Here is a 22,858-nt window from a genome sequence, read left to right as displayed (position 1 = left end):
CTACACATACAAAAAGCACTCACTTGAAGGGAAACACAGAGACACATGCAATCAATTACACACACACACACACACTCACACACACACTCACACATGTATGCATATTCAGGTTTGCATTCCTGAAGACTCACAGACTTTAGATTGTTTCAAAGAATAAAACACAAATTTGTCTGACAGGTAAAGCTTTCAGCGAAGATTATTTTAACAACTATATATGCACATGTGTGTGTGTGTGTGTGTGTGTGTGTGTGTGTGTGTGTGTATTATGTGTGTGTGCATGTATATTGTGTGTGTGAATGCCTGTGTCTATGTTTACATTTATTCCTCTCTAAAATAACCAATATTTCTTATGCTGTGCCCCTTTATGCGTCAGAACTTAGCAGTTCAGCAATCAGAGATTGCTAAAATAAGTACTGCTTGTGCTGGTGGGGGTCTTCATGCTTGGCTGAATCATTCATAGACGATGGAGTCGCAACAACTGAAACCATTGAAAAAGAATACAACAATGGTCCAACGTAGAAGAGAAACCTAATTTGAATATGCACCAAGACTCCCTCAACACACACACACACACATAAAAAGGATTCACACGCCACACACACGTACAAACATACATACACCCCACACACGTTCATATATACATACTCACACACACACATGGACATACACATATACACCCCCACACACGTACACACACAACACACACAAAGCCAGCTGTCAAGAATTTCACTGCTGTTCTTGAGAAGTGATTCTCTGGTGTCTCCAATTAAGTAACTTCAGCATGTTACTAACCAAACTTGTGAAGACTCCAATAGTTCTTTAATATATATTGAGGTAGTTTATTCAGTGATACACTGAATACTGAAATGTTAACAACAACATTAATTGTATTTCATTAATGATAATGCTTTTTATATTGACATTCCCCACCCTGGGCCCATACATATCTGGAATGTGATGACAAAGGTAAAATGATTCCGTTTCATATATATATGTATACAGGATTTTTTTTATACAAAACAAAGAGAAATAATCATGGGCGTCTGCTGCAAAGGTAGCATAAGGATTCTGAATAGGGGTACCCCATGACCCTGAACAAGGGTACCCCATAACTCTGAATAAAGGTAACCCATGGCTCTGACTACCTTTTGCATCAATGAGTTTATCTAAAATGAGTTCTGCAAAATATTGTAAACATTTTCAGTTGTAGTTGATTTGTGACAAAACCAGCCCCTCTTTAAGTCCCCTTTACCTGTTGATAGACCATCAATGGCACCCTCATTGCCTTGCATTTGTCCCCTCTCCAGTAAACACATTATTTGCTTCTTTGACCTTTCATTAAAGTAAATAAAATAGGGTACACCAAGCATCACCACCATATGTGCATGACATGGTGATCTCATATCAAGATAAACAGTGCATTATTAAAACCCCAAAGAATTCCTCTCAACACATGCCTATGATGTTCCCCAAACTACTTCTGCTCATGATCAGAGATGCACATATCGTCAGCTACCAAGGGACATGCTCAACTGGTTATGGTCAAGCAAATGAGAAGCAAATCAGTGATATTGAGCAGAATATTTGCTGGAGCCCATCTTTTACATTATTATTATTATTATTATTATATGTTTGACTTTTGTTTTGTATTTGTACAAGTTGACTCCAAGTCTCACCCAGAGACCCCAAGAGACAAGTTAGAAGTTGAAGTTGGTGTTATGCCTAGGGTGTCATATATTTGGTTTTGCATGTAGTATTGTTCTAGGAAAAGTTTATTATTATTATTATCATTATTATTAAGATTGCTGCATTTATTTAACCCTAGGTCAATCCTGGTTGAACAAACCTATGATCAAAGGTATGTAGAAGTTCCCTCAACTGCAGTCAATTAATGGTGCAGCAGAATATGGAATGATGAAATTCGATCTGAGCAAGTTTTAAACACAGAAACCCTCTTAAACCAACCTGAATACAACAAGCCTAGTGTGTGTGTGTGTGTGTGTGTGTGTGTGTGTGTGTTTCTTCATTTATAGCAATGCACAGCAATGATTGCCAATGTAAACAAGAATGGAAATAATAAAGACGCAAAAAAAAGCTACAAAAAAAAAAGAACAGAAAAAAGTCAGAAACTCATAAAGCCAAACTGTAATGGATTAAACTTTACATAGAGAGGAGGAAAATAACAAAAAAGAACAAAAAGAAACACTGCCACCGAGAACAAGAATAAAAACCTATCTTTACAAAATATTCCTATATCAATACATACACACACACACACACACACACACCCACACACATGTTGTATAAGTGAAATTGCCAATCAAATACAATCAACTTATGTATGAATAAACTTTGTAAATAATGCAAGGATATAAAAGTGTATTTTTTCAAGGATAAGTATGGTTGATCAATTTAACCATAGCATATTACTGGTATTTATTTTATTACCCCCTTCCTTCCCTGGACACACAAACAAACATAGAGTGTTTGGAGGATGGGTAAAGGGCATGTCGAGAGATGTGAGATATGGAATAAGAATGGCTTACAGATGTAAACATTCCCACCCAGCGATTGGTCAATAAAGTTTGGAAGAACAACAAATGAGTTACTATTTACAGGTTTTGGCTGTCAGAGTGTAAACAGACGAACTCTGCTCTCCTCTACACAGGAAAATAAAATAATGACAAAAAAACAAAAGAAATGATGATAAAATAAAACAAGCTAAGGATATTGAACATGAGGAACAGGATAACTTTAATTAATCAAGGCTGTACGCATATGGAGGTAAACATTGTTGAATAATGATCAATTCAACCAAACAATAACAAAGGGAGACAACTCAATATAAAGAGATAAATATTTTTTAAATACCTTTTGGGTATTTAAGGATATTTTGATTAACAAATGGTGTAATGGTTCAAACTTTGCTTCACAATATCTTGGGTTAGTACATTATTTACATTTGACGGATATTTGTCCTCATCTTGTTTCTTGTTAACACAATGTTTCGGCTGATTTACCCTCCACCCTTCATCAGGTTTCTTGGGGAAATTTCAAACCTGGGTTCTCATTGCTAAGGTATTTTTCAATGTTGCTATTATTATTATTCAGGTCACTGCCTAGAATCGAACTCGGAGTCTTGCGGTTAATAGCCCGTGCTCTTAACCACTACGCCATATGCCCGTGGGCAATTATGGAGTGAATTTTAGGGCTTATAAATCTAATAATTTTTCTATCCTTCTTTAATACTGGTTCCCATATGCTGCCCATATCTGCACTCAGTCTGCTTAGGAGGTTGTTGTGTCCTAGCATATGTGCTGCTTCTTTTAGCTTTCATATTTTCCATTGGTGTTCTCTGTCTATCATTTTAACTTCACCCCACAGGGGGAGGTGGTCTCCATTTTTCCATACATGATCAGCTATACCTGATTTATCAATATCTCCTCGTATCACAGCTTTGTGATGTTCCTCTACCCTTATTTCGAGGGGGTGGCATGTTTTGCCTTTGTAAAACCTACCACAGCTGCATGGAATGGAGTACACGCAGTTTTTGGTCATATTCTCTTCTATTGGTGGTTTTACTTGAAGGAGATATTTGCAAAGTGTTGTATTACTCTTGAATACTGTCCTGATGTCATATGGGCCACATATCTTTTGTATCTTTCTGGAGATGCCTTTCACATACGGTAGACAGACTGTGGACAGTTTATTGGCCTCATCCTCTCTCTTCTTCATAATTGGAGTGGATAGTATACTTTTGGGGTAGCTGTTGCTTAACAAATCGTTATTGTGCTTGATCATTTCTTCGTGGTGTGCATCACGATCGCTACTTATATTCTTTGCATGATGTTTTAGGCACTGAGCAATCCCTCTCTTTACACTGTATGGATGGTGGGAATTGAAGTTGAGGTATCATCCAGTAAAGGTTGGCTTGCAGTATATGGATGTCCTGAATCCATACTTGATGTGTGTTATTTATACGTCCAAGAATGCCAGCTGGTTGTCTTTTTCCTGTTCCATTGTGAACTGTGTGGATGGCAGCAAATAAGATGAGGACAAATATCTGTCTAATGTAAATAATTCCTCATCTTTTAAATATAGAACTGTATCTTGGGCTAGATTTCATTGCAAGGTACTATGGGTGTCATTGGATAGATGGAAACTGTACAGAAGCCTGTCACATGGATTCTAGCTTATGATTCAAAATTATAGACTTGTCACAGACACAAACACAGTGAATCCAGAGTCTAAATCTCAAACATTCAATGTTTTAAAATTTAAAAAAAATTAATTTTATGTTCCTTTAGAATATCTGGCAGAACAGAATAACACAATGTTTCAAAGCAGAAAAGGTTATTCCAGTCAAGACTGGTGATGCCACTCAAAGTATACAAAGGATAAACATGGGAAAGAAATAGAGAAAATGACTCATTTATTTCATACTCTTCATTTCCATCCATTTTTCTCAGATTTGAATGGATTATATATAATATTTATTTAAAAATGGGGAAATATCTTCTTCTATAGTCGGGTGCAATGATCCCAATTTTGAATTTGAAAACTTTCAAATGTGAGAAAGAAATAGAATAATTCAGAGTAAGTTAGGTAATTAATCACAGGCAGCTGCTGCCATTTTAATTTTGAATTTTTTTCAGTGTTGTTAATATTTAAGAAATGTCTCCATTTAATATCCTCGGCACAAAGATGTGCCAATTCACTCTCTTACCATTTGTTCAATATAGTCTCTATTAGCATTCAGTATTGCTTCGTTCTTTGAGCAGGATTGTTGCCATCATCTTAATTGTACTTTTGGGGTTTTTAGCATCTGTACAAGAAATTGATGTTTGGTACACAGTCCAGATAGATTCCAGAAGGCTCTGAAGAATGGTATCTTGTAACTTGGAATTACAAAACTCAAGTAATTTTGGGCATTGAAATTTAGTATGATAAGAATTCCAGTAAGTTTTTGCTCCAGCTGAAGTAAACAGGTCATAGGTCAACTATTGGCTCTGCTCACAAGAGCAAGATTGGTAATTGTCTTCATGTAACCAGAGATAATTAAAGTTTGCTTAGCAACAACACATTTAGGACTAGGGGTAATCCAAGATGTTGATATCTCTTGTAGGGAAGATGACCAGTTCAAATCCAGCAATAAACCAAAGAAATTATTCAAATTTTGCAGTCAATGAAAGTTTTGCCAATCAATGTGAGCTGAAATCATCAGTAACTGGAAACACTAGAAATTGTTTCCTGAGATTTGGTTCTGAGGATCACAAAAATCTGTATATACCTTGATGGTTTTTTTTGGTGGGGATGTGTGAAACGACCGTAAATAGTTGGGGCAACTGATTCAAATCATTATAAGGAATTCTTAAAAAGTTTGAGTGAACGTCAGCACATTCAGAGCAGTCTCTATAAAACAAGTTGTAGCCAGCTAAAAACACCATTGCAGTGTAGAGAATATGTGTTCCTAGGTTTCTTTGTGACAATAACATGACTGGAGTCAATACTGGACTTCATAGCATAAATTATGGGTATTTAAATACAGTAATCTGTAACTGGATTTAAGCCTGTCATGATTCAGAAGAAATGTGTCTTGTTTGTGTTTAGTTTCCTGCAGCTTTTTCATTGTCACATTTTGTGAGTTCAATTTCATCATCAAGCCAGTCTGAATTTCTTTTCCCTGTGTCACCAAAAGTCACAAATTTCATACATAGAAAAAAAAAAGTTTAGGAGTGAGAGAAAGGTTTGAACTCATGAACCCTGATCCAAGTCCAGTATGTTAGCTGTCCAACCATTGTGCTTCATATTTTACTCAAGGATATATCTTACTGGGATTGATTTAGAGTTTTTTCTGATGAGGATTGATAAAAACTTGACTAAATATCAATGTTTCACCAAAATCTTTGGCGTTGTGATTTAGAAAAGCATTGCCATTCGATATCCATTGAAACTGTGTGTAATAAGATATCCAGATTTTTGGTGTTTTGCCCAGGGAAAATAAATCAATATAATATTGAAAATTGAAGTATCAGCTAGGGTGTTAGATGTTTCAACATATGTATAACAGATACACTTGTATAGCAGTTATTGATTGGAAGCAACGATAGTCATTAGAACGAGTAGGCTTGTGGCGGTTTGCATTAGCAGGAATTGGTTAATAAATACAACACAACATATTAAAAAATATACATATATACTGTATCTTATATATATATATATATATATATATATATATATATATATATATATACATACATACATATATATATATATATATATATATATATATATATATATATATGAATAATACATTATAAATTATATATATATATATATATGTGTGTGTGTGTGTGTGTGTGTGCGCACACACACATACTCACACACTCATATGCACACATATCTGTGATGGTGCTTAACTTTTTTGATGGAAATCATCCACACATTAATCTTTGTAACATTGTTAAATGACCTTGATAGAAACATTTCTGTCAGAAGAATTAGGAATTCCTCATCTGGGTTCGCTGATTCTTATCAATGTGATCCTTTAGTCTTTTAAATTGAACAAATATAAATAAATAAATGAATAAATAAACAAACAAAACAGAAATTAAAAAAAATAAAATGCAAGTTTAATTTAGAATTTACATATTAAAAATGTGGATTGTGAAAACAAGGGTGGATCTTGATGAGGGATTTTGTGGTTTCTGTAAAATGTTATCAAAACAAAACCCCTGGATCCAGTATCAAACACACTTCATTATTTTAACATGGAATTGTCTTGTGTTCTAAAGAGTCTAATAGTGAATAAGACAATTATGATGGTGATGGTGGAGGTGATGATGATAATGTTGGGGATGATGGTGATGATGGTGATGATGCAGGTGTTTTACAAATTTTATTCATTTGCACTGCAGCCATGTTGAGGCCTGTCCCATCTTGAATGAATGATTTTTATGACTTATACCACATATATATATAAATATGTGTGTTTGTGTGAGTATGTGTGTTTATATATATGTATATATGTGTGTATATATACATATATATAGAAAAGAGAGAAAGAGATGCCCCTGGTGGACCATTTCACAGTTTGTTGATTGTTCCCCAGGGAAGAGATTCCCAGTTTCTTTCTCCATGCAAGAACATACAATATTCATCTTATACATAATACAAAGGGGTCACAATTTATGCTACCCTTGTAGTGGGGACCTTAATTTGAATATTTGTGCTTTTGAATGTTCATCATTCATTAAACAACAAATATTCTATGCAGAGCATTGTATAAATGGTCTTCCTCGGTCATGAGTGGACGGCCATCATGTATGTATGTATGTGTGCCACTATGTGTGTGTGCATGATTGTTCCCTACTTTGCCAACCCCAAAAGATGGAAGTTGATGGCAATTCTGGAGGAAGAGGGGAAAGGGAGGTAACCAAATACCAAAGAATACTTTGCCAAACTTCAGCCTTTGCTTGGAATCAATCGTTCTCAGTGTCTGAGAGTCTAGGCTATGGCACAGTTCCTTGCTCGTAATCAGACCAAAGTTAATTTCTGGTGGGACACACAATGGTGGGTGCAGTCTATTACATTGAGCCCAGAATATGACTGGTACTTACTTTATTCCTTTAGCATTTAAACTGGCCAGATCCAGCCTTTCACACTTACCTGACAATATTATTTGAGAAATAAACAATCACATCATTGGAATCTCAAAGCTACACAGTCGGGCATGACAGATTTGAATGAATGGGAATCCATAAGTCTTACATTTGGGAAAGAAATCTGGATGCTGAGGGGTCAAGGAACCTTGTGAAGATGAAAGGCGGGGGGGGGGGGATCCCCACACGCAAAACTGACTATTTGTGATGAGGATGGTAATGATGGTGATGGAAAGCATAAGAGTTGTAAAAGTAGTGGTGTTAGTAGTAGTAGTAGTAGTAGTCTTGATGTTAGTGGTAGTAGTAGTAGTTGTAGTAGATATAATAATAACACTGATAATGATGATAATAATAATGACTCCTTTAAAAACTTGTGGTGGTAAATAATAAATTGATGCTGGAAAGGATGTTGAAGTGAGATTGCCATGGTAACAACCATAGCAACAATAATGGTGGTAGCGGTGGTGAGCGATGATAACAATGATGATGACTATGTTGATGATGATGGTTGTTATGGTGGTGGTGATAGTGGGAGTGGTGATGATTATGATGATGACTGTTGTGGTGCTGCTGATAAAAATGGGATGTTGATGATGATGATGAGGAGGATGATGGTGATGGTGATGGTGATGGTGGTGGCAGTGATGAAAAAGGTGCTGATGCTGGTAGTAGGAATGATGGTGATGCTGATGCTAATTGTGATGGTGGTGATGGCCATGATGATATAATTGCAATTATTTGTTTTCATAAAAATAAAAATTAAGAATATTTATGAAAACAAAAAACAAAAAGAAAGAAAGGAAGGTGAAAAAAAACTGTATATTGTTGATGTAACTCGGTTCCGATTGTTTCTCGTGACAATTTTATATTTTCCAAAACAAAATCAATTTTCATTTATCCAGTTTTGGAGTGGAACATTATGAAAGTGTTTCAGACTCACAGAAATCAATAGTTTCAGCAAGATTTAATGTCAACCAATAATTTGGTAAGAGTTTTGGAGGTGAGGTTGCTTTTAGTTGTTGTTGTTCTTGTTGTTGCTGTTGCTACTGCTCTCATTATGAAATGTTTCCAGGCACTCACTGCACTCTACCAGCTGGATAATGTGGTCGGAGGAAATTCAACCAGAATATTCTATAAATTGTTGGTGAAGGATGATACAGAAAATGGTGGCCTTGCAAATGGTTTTTTATGTGGTTCTTTCTTTGGGGAGACTTTCAGATTGGAGATTATGGACAATTTTCAAAAGTCCTTCACTTGGCTCTGCTACAACTGGTTTAGAATAATTTCTGCAGCCAGTATTATTATTATTATTATTTGGGTCACCAGCGACTAAACCTGTCTCCAATGTGCAGGTGGCAGCGGGTGGGGTGGGGGAATTGTTTTCTTTTGTATTCAAAACATCTATAAAACCACAGTGTTCAGGAAATATAAAAACGAAAATAAGGAGAGAGTGGAAGAAGTTCAGAGAGTTATTAAGTCAGTTGCACCAAGATTGTAATTTGGTTGTGTATAAAGTAGGATGATAGATGGGAGAGAGAGATGCGAGTAGAGAAAGCAGGGGATGTGCAAAGATTGAAGAGAACATGCTCTGATGTTTGTATGAATGATTGTGGTGGAGACAGAACGAGAGATAAGCTGGTCCTCACAGACTACCCAGACTGTGTGGCTACTATATTGGTGAGGAGAGACGAGTGACTCAAGTAAATGTGAGTGTAGCTGATGCAAGATCAAGCACCTCCAAGGAGTAGAGTCTACTTTAGTGTAACCTAATGTTGTTTTAGGCAGACTAAAACCGAAGTAAAAAAAATAGTCACAGATGCAATGGCTTTGATCACAGTATTGATTGGGTCAGAATTGATCTGGGAAACAACAACAACGACGATGGATACGATGACAACAACAGCAATGATGATGACAGTGAGATGAGAAAAAAAAAAACCCCAGAAAATTTCAAAGACCTCAATAAATAACTAGAAATCTATAAGAGAACTTCATAAGATATGTGGGAAACATCAGTTTGGATCTAGTTGGATGTTATTGATAAAGCAGAACAGAGCAGGGATTTGATGTAACAGTCGCTTGCCTGTCGGTGATTTTGTTTAGCGTTTGGGAATAAAAAGTAAGAAAGAGGATTAAAATAGTTTAACTGATCAAATTTGGTAACTGGCACTTCAGAGACCAAACAGTTAACATAACTTTACAGAAATGTTCGAAATGTCTCTGACATTACAATTCAATCGTTAGAATTAGTTCTAATATGACTGTACTACAAAGTAACTGGTTCTTCATGAAGTTGAAGATATAATAAAGATTCAGGTAACTGAGACATTTAGGGTTAATTCAATCAATTAGAGCAGCGTTTTTCAACTGGGGTTCCCCGGAACCTTACGGTTCCACAAAGGGTTCCTAAGGGTTCTGCAAGAAAGAGTAAGATAAACTAATACTAATTCCATGATCGTAATATTATTATACATGCACAACATATTGTAATATTGTGATATAGACATCATCCTATCTAACCAATTATGTTATCAAAAGAATATAACAACCATTGGGGATATATTTAGTGATGTCTGTAATTTATGGACAATGTGTACTATATATATATATATATATATATATATGTATAAAAGATAATTTTTAATAGAGACAATACTCTGTGTATAGTACAACTAATTTTTTTTTGGTGCTCGTTTATGAGCTAAGGAGTAATAAAAATTTGTAGAAGATGTAAATTCCAGTTGTCAGTACTTTACATTGGAAAATGAAATTGTGCTTACAATGACTTGGATGGGAAACATGTTTATATTAAAAATTAAAAATTTAAAACTAATAAAAGATAATAAAAAAATATAATAAAAATAAGACATAAGGTGTAAATGAACATGAAAACTGTATACATATATACAAATTTCATTGTCAATGGTAGATTCAGCTTGAGAGAAGCAAATGGATTCAAGCTCACACACATGATCTGAAAAGTTTGAAACTGCAGTATTGAATTATCCTTCATTCCTCTAACGATCTCTGTAGAGGTAAGACAGAATTTCCCTATTTTCACCGCCAGTAAATATCTCTGCCTGTAAACATTCAGTGAAGCTCTACATAGTGCTGATAGCTCACTGGCTGCTATTTCTAGCAATGATTGTAAACCTATTTTATACATTTATAATTCTACCTTCATGGTGCTTTATTCTTGCTGGATAGTAATAATATTTATGTTTCTTGCATATCTTTTCATTGATCTTGGTTTTGATTTTGACGGAGGATTTCAGCTGAGTAAACAGGCAGAGATGTAGTGGATATTTCAAAATTTCATTGTCAATGGTAGATTCAACTGAAGAGAACCAGTCAGATTCATACTCATGCACATGATATAAAAAGTTTATATATATATACATATATATATACATATATATATACATATATATATATACATATATATATACATATACATATACATATATATATACATATACATATATATATACATATATATATACATATATATATATATGTATATATATATATATACATATATATATACCATGTGGACTATGCTGAAAATATATGAGAAAGATATGCTGCATAATTTTTTTTGTGCAGGGGTTCCTTGAGACATGTAATTTATTCTAAGGGTTACGCAAGGGTAAAAAAAGTTGAGAAACACTGATTTGGAGGAAGAGCTCTAGTAAAACAGAACAATATATTTTAGAAATTGATTGAGTCTAATTCTGTCAATTATGGGAGCTTCGTTAGCAGAAACATAAATACTGAATTAAGAAAAGGCTTGTATTTCAAGTAGATGTGCGTATGTGTGTGTGTTGGTGGACCTCTGATGATAAATTTAACCAAAAGAGTAGCCAACATTGTGTGTTTTCAATCTATTAATTTATAATAATATTGTGCTTGTATAAATTATTAAAGACAGGAAGGTGACATATTTGACAGCCAGTTAACAATGCAATTAATTATGGTCACTGAGGCCATCGATGTGTTCCAAGATTGATAACTGGAATTCTGAGATTGAGAACTGGAATTATCAGCAGTGTATTTAGTAAAAACTTTGGGTGAATATTTTTATTTTGTAAATTTAAGATAAGATATATCATCTGTATGGAATAAAAATAGTAATTATGACATCTTGCACGGAATTCTTCCAAACTTGCAGTGATTTAATGTTCAACCAAAAACACAAAATTAAGAAGTAGATAAATTAATTAGAAAACTATTTATTTATTTATTAATTATTTATTATTATTTTAATTTTCTATGTCTTAAATATAAATTCTTGAAATATTTCAATCTGATATTTAAATCTTATTTCATGTTTGTGAGTAAACAAAAATGGTGTTGCATTTAATGAGAAATAATTACACACACACTCACACATACACACACACACACATATACACATATGCATATATATGTATGAATATATGTAAATATATATATATATATATATATATATATATATAAAAATTATAATACAGGGTATCTAAGAGATACCACCACGCTGAAAAATAGCAGTCAAATCCTGACTCTAAAAGCCACAATAAATGTCCACATAGCACGAGTAGCGAAGACGAAGACTAAATAAACCAGTAAAATTAGATAATTCCAGATCCTGGATTTCTGCCTTTGCATAAATATTTTAAGCTAGTCGTGTGCATACGTGCATATATATGTGTGTATACGTCCGTATATGTAAGTATACTGTTTATATACATGTATTTGTATTTATGTACTTGAGTATATTCCACCGATGAAGGCAAAGCATTATTATTTATACAAAGCCAGAAATCCAGGATCTGGAATTATCTAATTTTATTGGTTTATTTAGTCTTCGTCTTCGCTCCTCGTGCTATGTGGACATTTATTGTGGCTTTTAGAGTCAGGATTTGACTGCTATTTTTCAGCGTGGTGGTATCTCTTAGATACCCTGTATTATAATTTTAAATAATTATTACCTTTGATGGTTTTTATTCCCATGCTGACCACTTAATAAGATCAATATTTTAAATATCGATCTTATCCTTATTTATATATATATATATATATATATATATATATATATATAAAGAATGTGATAAAGAGACCAATGGTATAAACAAATTTATATTTTATGTAGAATGTCTTACAGCTGTTTCAAGGAAAATTCAATGTATCCCTTCATTGGAGATGGTAATAGTAGAAGTTAAGGATTATTACATCAGTATGAGGAGATTTGCAGTAAGAAATGAGAGCGATGCGGAGAAGAAAAAAACAACGAAGAAAAAGTACTTGGAGCATAGCTCCATTCCAAAGGTATTACCCGTAACATTCGAGTCTGGTTGACTCCATTACCCACCATAACCTTTATATATATATATATATATATATATATATATATATATATATACTTTATTAATAAAGATGGAAAGACATCACAAAAACTGTCTTGGTCACTAGTCATTAACTCTGTAAGGCTCAAAGCATGGAGATCATGCTTCACTACCTATTCCACAGGTTCTGTCCAGAGTTAGAGATCAGCACTTCTTTACACAGCTGTCCTCAACCATCTGCATCACATGACCATACCAGCACAGTCACCTCTCTTGCACACCACATCTCATGTCTCTTATGACTTAACTTTTCTCTCAAGATGATTACACTCTGTCATGTATGCACACTGACATTGCACATCCAGTGAAGCATACTGGCTTCATTCCTTTCAAGCCTTTCACATGTCCTTGGCTGTCACAGCCTATGTTTTACTGCCATGTAATATAGCTGTTTGCACACAGGCATCATACAATCTGCCTTTCACTCCGAGAGAGAAAGAAGAAGAAGGCAGATGCAAAAAGTGGAGTGGCAAAACAAAGGGTGGATAAAGATGGAAATAGAAAGGAAAGAAAAGAAAACTAAATTTGCGACCCTTTTGACCACAGAAATCATAATTAAATTAGCTGGTGTAAAATAATTGAACGGAGAGGAGTCTGCGAGACAGCTGTTCAATCTAGAGAGGAACATATATATGATGGACGTCCTGCAGTTTCTGTCTGCCATGAATATGTGTGTGTGTGTGTGTGTGTGTGTGTGCACGTATATACATGCACACACACAGACACACATGAGCAGATGAACTTATTCATATATATATATCTTTATGTTTTGCTGCAAGAAGTATTTCAAGGTTCCTGTCCAATGTTGTTTCAGTGGGAATTCCTGAGACATTAGTCAATTAGAAGAAGAAAGATAATTTTAGAAGCAGCTCCAAGACTACAATACACACTTGTAAGGTCTCGTCATGAAGCACCAGTTTCTTGTGATATATATATATATATATAAAAGAAAAAAAAAAGAAAAAATGAATATAAGCATCTATTCATTTAATTACACATCATCATTATCATTATCATCATCTCCATTCTGATTGTCATTATCACCATCATCATCATCATCATCGTTAGCATCATCTAAATTAGCAATAATAACAAAAAAAATAGAAAGAATATTATAAGAGCAATTAGACTGCTGATGATGGTGATGATGATGGTGATGGTGATGATGATGATGATGGTGATGATGATGGTGATGATGTTGAGCTGATGAAGAAAAGGGAATGATGATGATGATGATGATGATGATGATGAGGAGGAGGAGCAATAAGGGAGATGGTGATGATGACAGTATTCATGATAATGGACATGAGAATGATGATGATGATGATGATGATGATAGAAGTGAGGAGGATGATAATAATAATTATGAGATGGAGGAGGGAGCAGACAAGGATTGTAACAACAATGATGATAAAAATGATGACTGAAAGAACTGCCACCACCACCACCACCACCACCACCACCCCATCACAACCATCACCACTACTACTACCCCCACTGTCACCACCACCACTATCAACACCAACAGCATTACCAGTACCACCACACTCACCGTCTCCACCACCACCATCATAACAACAACTAAATAAGTAAATGAAAGGTAACTCTAACTGCAGACATTCTTGGTATGTACGAAGGTAAGTCAGATGTTGTTGTTGTGGTTGTTGTTGTTTCTGTCTATTTGACATTCCTTGTATTGTACTGCGGCCAGTGAAAGTGCAGCCGTGAGAAATGAGGCGCCAAGTTGTGTAACGAGAGTCTGATGGATAGATTCAGGTTTGGCTGGAATGAAGGAAGACCGTCTTTGAGTTAATGGCAGTCAGAACAAGAATGAGAAGGTGGTGAGGTGTTGTGCTTTTGCTGAAGTTATTTTCAATCATTTGAAGGGAATCTGAGAAGAGACTGCTGCAGAAATAATGAAGTAATAAAGGCAAAGCTAAGAATATCACAGACTTGGTCTGCCAAAGAAATAACAACAACAGTTTCAAATATTGGCACAGTGCCAGCAGTTTGGGGGGAAGGGTGTAAGTCGATTACACTGAGCCCCAGTACATGACTGGTTGTACTTATTTTCTTGGCCCCTGAAAGGATGAAAGACAAAATTTACTTTGGTTGAATTTGAACTCAGAATGTAGATGGATGAAATGTCTCAAAGCATTTTGTCCAACCTGCTCAGGATTCGGTGAGTTTGTTTTGTGCTAATTATTTGAGAGAGTCATTAGAGCTTGGGCAAAAATACTCTTAATTACTTGCTTTCTGCTTAAATTAGAAAAACATTGTTACCATTTGGAACAATTGCTTAACTGCTGGACAAAAGACCCTGAAACATTTGATTCAGCTTATTACATTCAGAGTTCAAATTGTGCTGAGGGCAGCTTTGCTTTTCATGCTTCAGTGGTTAATAAGAAAGCAGCCTGGTTCTGGGGTTAATGAGATTCACTGAGCTTTCCCCTCTAATTTATTAGCCTTCTGAACAAATCAGAAACAATTATTATCATTGAGTGAGAAAGCAGTGCATGTCATCAAAGTGACACTGGGATACAAATATACAAAGCCCAGTGTACCCATCATGACTACCCATCTGATAAGGGTACACCAGGCACATGCATCACAACCATATGCACACAACATGGTAATCTCATATCAAGATAAACAGTGCACAACCTTGAAGGTGGGGCCCAGTTAGAATTTTCGTCAGATCAAGTAGCCCATCCTGAATAAGGTTTGTTTAAGGATGATGAACGAAACACCTGTTTCCAGAGGTGAATTATTCAAACCCCAAAGAATTCCTCTCAACACATGGCTATGATACTCCCCCATGACTTCTGCTCGTGATCAGAGATGCACATATCGTCAGCCATTAAGGGACATGCTCAACTGGTTATGGTCAAGCAACTGACAAGCAAATCTGTGGTATTGAGCAGAATATTATTATTGTTATTATATGAAAACTCACAGCTTATTTTGCTGGGTATGATGGAAAGTGTCAGCTGTCCACAGCCAACAGACTAAGGTGACACTTGTTTCACTGGTTAGGCTTCAAGAACCCTGCCAAGAATTCTTGCAGTTCCAAGCAATGCTGATTTTTGTAGGTGCTCTACTTTCACACTTGCACCGATCTTTTTCAGCCATGTTGGTAGCTGAGTGCTGATACTTCCAAGTGCACCAATTACTATTAGTATCACGTCTTCCCTCTTCATTGACCACAACCTTCGTATTTCCCACTTTTAAATCGTCTCATAGTTGTTTATTATTTTTTTCTCTTCTTTCACATTGATCCTGTTGTCATCAGGGCATGCTGTGTCGATTATCATACTTGTTCTTTCGTTTTTATTCACCACAACAGTGTCCAGTTTCCGATGTCTGGTTGGATGATCACATTATTGCTATTATTATTATTATTGTTGCTATTACTATTATTATTATTATTATTATTATTATTATTATTATTATTATTATTATTATTATTATTATTATTTATCATTGTTGTTATCATGTGGAGATCTTATTTTATTAATGTAGTGTAACATATTTCAAAACAGCATTCTGAAACCATAAGAGGAAGTCTTAAAGGAATTTAGTTGTCAAGAAGTTGAGAACCAACAAGAATGAAATCATTTGTTCAACGGAGTTTGTAAAATTTTCAACTTGATGCAATTAAATTTAAACACGACTTACATTCCATTTGCTGTAAGTATTATATTTAGATTTAAATACCACTAATACTAAATAGTAGGTTACAATTACTAAATATTAATAAACACCAGTACGAAATATCCAGATTATTATATGAAATATTTATAGTTTACAGAAATATCTTTTTGTCTTTTAATTGAACATTCTGAAATAAAGAATGTGGTAAGAACTCTGAAAATGCAATAAGTTGTGTGTGTGTGTGTGTGTGTGTGTGTGTGTGTGTGTGTGTGTGTGTGTGTGTGAGAGAGAGAGAAAGATTTAAAGGACATATAGTCTTTGTTAAGGTCACAGTCTATGATGAAAGGACTTTTGCAGACTAATTAATTAATCAATCAACCCATTATCTAATTGCTTGGTATTAAAACTGAAGTAAAAAAAAATTGTACACATACTATAATTAACAATATGACCCTCCCAAAATACACCAATAAAAAAAGAAAAACTATTTGATGTTATGGGAGAAAGAAGGTCAACCTCCATGATTTTTTACAGGCCCTTCAAAACTGGCAAGGTTGGGGAAAGAGGGAAATCTCACCCTGATGGATTATCCTAACACTAGAAAGCTAATCTCTAATGATTCTTGTTAAAGACAACCAAAGTCAGATGGATTAAGTCTAATATCTAAGAACAGTTACAGTGTTTCTGAAGAAGTTCTGTTTGAGGGATTCAATGTGGGTGCTTGATCTGCTGGAAATAGGAATCAAATTCTTATGTTATGCAATATTGTCATTTAAAAAGGGAAAAAGACACAGGATAATGCAACTCTAGAGACATTATGTGTGGAGAAAATAAATGATTGGATGGTTATGGTTCGAATGTCTTCAAGAATGGGTCTCCTTAGTCATGTGTCTGATCCTCAATAAAAACAAAATTAAACCAATTTCAAAATTTGAGTGAAACGAAATTTATGGTAGAGAAGACTTTCTCAAGATGCTACAGAATGGCTTTAAATCTAGAATCCCATGATTAGAAAGGAAACTTCTTAACCACTTGGTCATAGAAGATCACTTGAACCTTTTTGTTACCATATTTCTGTTGAAATTTCATTTCAATCAAAAATATCGAAGAATTTAGTAAAATAACTTTGTCATTATTAAGCTGGGATTTTGGAACCAATTAACCAGAAATTTTGATAGAAGGTTTTAATTTAAATCCCCTTAAAACAGGAAATCTGTATTACAGAACCAGGATGTTGATGAGGGCAGCTCAGGCAAGTTGGCATCAAAAGAGTTAATTTATTAATTTCTAAAATGGTACCATGGCAATGCTAATTAGGTAGAATGTGCAATTCTTTGTTGTAAGGTATTTTTTTTTTTATTGTATTTCCTCATTTGGTTTTATGACCTGGACGTGCAGTTCCTCTTTATATCTTGCTGACATTAGTGTCCTGCCATGGGTGGCTGCCATGAGTAACTGACATAGATATTTGTCTTCTGACTCTTTTAATTAGTTGGTTCATAGCATTAAATCAGAATACTGTTTAACTTTAGTTTGTTTTAGTCGTCATGAGCAAGACCTTACTGGAGCACTGCTCACAGCCCTTACTGTATGATTTTTTCCTATAAAACATTTACTGAAAGAGATTTTTGCCTTCAACAACTGAGCAGTGGATAGAATGAGTCTTCTTTTAATGTTTAACTGGTTTCTTATGGGACTATGGCCATACTGGAGCACAACATCTAAGGGTTTAAGTTGATTCTATTAATACCAGTCTAGTGACTGTGACTGACTTCAATGACTTTGTAAGGGAGAAAGTCAAGGTTGACGTGGGTGTAAAGGAATGGAACCAAGGCAGAACCAAATACCACATGGTAAGTTTCGTTCAACTTGGTGATTCTGCCAACCCTCATTACTATACCCATCATCATCTCTCTCTCTCTTTCTCTCTCTCCCTCTCTCTCTCTCTCTCTCTCTCTCTCTCTCTCTCTCTTATATATATATATATATATATATATTTATTTGTGCATCAAGGTTACCATTGGTTTCATGTTAAGGAAAATATCTTAATATCTTAATAATTTTTCAAGCCGATCACCTGGTGGGATGGTGTTTGTCTCCCTTTTGGAAGAAAACAAAATGGAGATGAACACCATATCTCCAGCATTAATTCACAAAGAAATTTTATCTGCCAATGTGGTGTTGAGCACTCATTCTCATTGTCTGACAGTCATTTATCAACTTGTTGATCTAAAAGTTGAATAGTTTCTCATAATAAATTATATTTCTTGATTAGCAGAGATACCCGGCGTTGCTCGGGATTAAAATGTCATACTTTGTATATATATATATTACAGTTATGTTGAAACAAATGATATATGAAAGTGAAGCATGATGACAAAACATTTGTGGAATAAATGATGAGCTAATTTGACTAAGTGACATGTCATGCATCCGTTTGAAGGAATCCAGGCCCTAACCTGTCATGGAAAATTGAGGTGTGTGTGGGGGACTTTTGAATGCACCAAAAAGCTGTCAGTGGATATATTCTCTTTTTTGGCAGTCAGTACTGAGTCTAACACGACCCATCATATGCTTGACAGTTGAATGAATGTAGGTGTAATGGAAATATTTTATGTAAAGGGGTAGATTCTACAAATGGGCTGCAATGGGAGACGGCGATGGGGAAGTGAACTGTTGGAATGTTGCAAAAGGCATTGATATTGAATTGCTGGTGTGGCTGTAGAACAAGAAACATAAACTGAGCCACACACACAATCACAGACACATTATTATACAAAATGTGATGACACTCACATACATATAGTAAGACAGACACACACTGAGGCATATATAGCTTTTCACCTCATTGTTTTTGCAGCCATCACATATGTATAAGTATGTGTAGATGTGTGTTTTAATTCAAATGACAGACAGACACACACACGTACATACACATACATATATATACACATAAATATATATGCTTATTCCCATATATACATATACACACATTATATATATATATATATATATATGCACGTATGCACACATATATGGATACATGACCTCCTCTTGATGAAGTTTCTACTAAAAGCATGCTAAACCAGTTTAAACCTGAATATAGAGGGTGGGGAGGGGGGAATTTAATGTCAGTTACACAACAATAAATTTGCAAAGTCAATGATTCATTCTTTTTCTCAGCTCAGGTGTAGACCTCTGTTTATTAGTTCTTATGTATTTGGAATAAACCCTGATAATGTAAAAATACCACAACCACTTGTGAAGAAGAGGGTCCTTCAATGTGTGTGTGTGTGTAGTTCTATTTGCAAAGATGGAAGATGAAAACTAATACTGTTAGACCTATGGTGATGATGCTGATGATGGTAATGGTGGTGATGATGGTGGTGGTGCTGGTGATGGTGTTGTTGTTGTCCTTGTTGATGGTGATGGTGATGATAATAGAAATGAAATATTAACAAGGATTTTAAAATATTTATATGGAAAAGAATAAAAATTGTTTTGACTGGATGGATTAGCTGATTACACAAGTTGATAGACATGGTCTTGTAGTTCCAGGAAAATTAATCTCAGCAATTTAATCAAGACAATTGGCAGCATAACTGAATGCCATTATAAGAGGAGACAGTGGAAGGAAATAAGAGCGATGAGGAATTTAATTGCAGCAGGATGTGTTACATAGAAATATAGCAATATATGTGTGTGTGTGAAATATGAGCTGTGAACTTTGAGGGGTTGTGAAATGTGGTCATGAAATGCAATGATGAATGCTTTGAATGAACCCAAAGGGGACAGAAGACCCTCAGGAGAGTGAAGGATTCTTCTAGCTGGGGATTAAAGTCAGTAAGTACATCAATAAAGGAACCATTGAGAGAGAAAGAGAAAGGGTAAAGTGTGTGTGTGCAAGTGTGTATAGGAAGAATGATGGTCATTACGTTTATTAAATCAATCATTCTACAGTGTAATGATTTGATTTACTAAGTTTTCCCCTGAATCAGTGAATGACACCACTTTCCTGAGAAACTATATCCACCACCACCACCACCACCACCACTATAGCCAGTACCAACTTCTGCTGCTAGTTAAGTACAAGATGAGTTAAGTTGAGCACCAATAAATATCTACCTAAGTTCCTTGATTTACCAAAATATTGCCATTTTTAGAAGCTGAGAAACCTGACGCTAACAGAAAGGTGAAAATATTAAGTCATCTCATTCCATGCTGTCTTCTGGTTTGAAATCAAACTGGATTTAGGTTTTGCATTCCTCCATGGTCAAAAGGTGGTGAATTTGGAAGAGTCATTAGAGTATCAGAGGAAATACTTTGTAGTATTTATTCTGACATCATCACTGCCACAAAACAACAACCATCATCATCATTGTCATCAATTTTAATAACTATTTTTCTGTGCTTGAATGAGTTGAACAGAATTTGTTGAGAGAGATTTTTCATAGCCAGATTCCCTGTCACCAACCCCCATCTGTTTCCAAGAAAGGTAGTATTTTCCCCTGTCCAAACATAGTGAAAGAGAGAGGGAAAGAAAAATTACGAAGAATGGTAGACGAGATCAATAAATTGATAAATGGAAGACTGACAGGTTGGGAGGAAGCAGGTTTTGAGACAGGCAGGTATATGAGCTGATGGGGAAAATATGGGGAGGGATGAAATAAAGTGGGAATGAAAAAGAAAGAGGATAGATGAAAAGAAGAAAGATAGAGAGTTAGGGTTAGTGGTATAATGTGATGAAATAATGTTGAAGAATGAAAGAAAATTTTGAGAAATGAAAATTAGATAGGAGAGTTCAGATGAGAGAAGAAAAAGAGGCTAAGATATGTGTGTGTGTGTGTGTGTGTGTGTGTGTGTGTGTGTGTGTGTAGATAGATAGGTAGATAAATTAAGAAAAAGAGTCAAATGCAGTGTTATTCAAATCTTTATACTTCCAACATATGTTTCGAAGAAAACATTGATATTATTCCAGAGGGAATTTCTCCACTCTTAATTTTCCGTTAATTTTTTTCTTTCTCCCCCTTCTCTTTCTCTAAATTGCCTTTGACGTTAAATCTGTTAACGGTTTTTAAAAAAATAACTTGCCAGCATTCCCCTTCATCATATATGTGGTAATCACATTCAGTTAAAATGGTTATTGATGTGTTTTGTTTCTCTTCTGTCCCTGATGAGATGATTGCATTGTTTTACATCATTTTATTCCCTCCAGAATAATATCAATGTTTTCTTCGAAAGATATGTCGGAAATATAAAGATTTGAACAACACCTGTGTTTGACTCCATTTCTTAATTTGTCTATGTTATACAAAAACATTTCACTTAACCCTGGAATTTCTACCTTTATAAGTAGGCTGTAATATTCTTGGCACTTATGTGATTTTTTGCTATCCTGGTAACTATTTATTTATTTTTTTCCATGTTATTTGTACACATTGTAAAAATACACATACATTTATATTTATATGTATGTATATATTAATATATGCATGTATGTTTGTTTGCATGTGAATGACAATAACAGAGTGAAAGGAGGAAAAAAATTAATAACTGAAAGTAGACAAAACAAGAAAATCACTCAAGGTTTGAAACACAAACAAGAATAACTAAAAAGGGGAGAAATAACCCCTATAATTTCCGATGGGTGGTCATTTAAAAATAGGCTATAAGAGAGCCTCTATTGGTCACTAAACCTGATAGAAATAACTGCTAAATGTTTTTCAAATTCCTAGTTTCAATTTAAAAAATAGCAAGAAACTGGATAATATAATCCTAGATATATCCAAAAATTAAACAGGATGGTCACAACTGGAACACCATTGACCACAGCGCTGCCTAATTAGCAATGATCAGGGTCTAAATAAGAGCAAGCCTCAATTACTAACCTCGTAAAAAATCTTGTTTCCTCCATCTCTCCTAACATCTCTTGTCCTCTCTACAAACTGTTTATTATTTTCATCCAAGTCAATGATTCAGATGCATTTTTGCCTTGTTATCCTCATTGTTTCAACAATCAAATCTCTCTTTCAATATTTCACCCATTCCTGTCTTCCCCACCCCCTCTCCCAATGCCATTAATTTGGGATTCCATCCCTGTCTGCAGTTTTTATTTCACTAAACATTGAACAGTAAATCTTTTATAGAAACTACTCAAAG

At 34.8% G+C, this 22,858-nt stretch overlaps 1 protein-coding gene and 1 pseudogene across 7 annotated transcripts in view; both read right to left on the bottom strand.

The window, feature by feature from the left end:
- Positions 1 to 22,858, bottom strand: part of LOC106878768 (irregular chiasm C-roughest protein) — an 898,223-nt gene that overhangs the window by 348,353 nt on the left and 527,012 nt on the right. The window lies entirely within an intron of this gene.
- Positions 3,087 to 4,020, bottom strand: LOC149135467 (uncharacterized; annotated as a pseudogene).

The sequence above is a fragment of the Octopus bimaculoides genome, chromosome 5 (assembly GCF_046866305.1).
Source record: "Octopus bimaculoides isolate indiv1 chromosome 5, ASM4686630v1, whole genome shotgun sequence".
NCBI classification, from domain to species: domain Eukaryota; kingdom Metazoa; phylum Mollusca; class Cephalopoda; order Octopoda; family Octopodidae; genus Octopus; species Octopus bimaculoides.
Note: the sequence above shows the minus strand (reverse complement) of the source record. Positions and strands in the feature narration are given on the sequence as shown.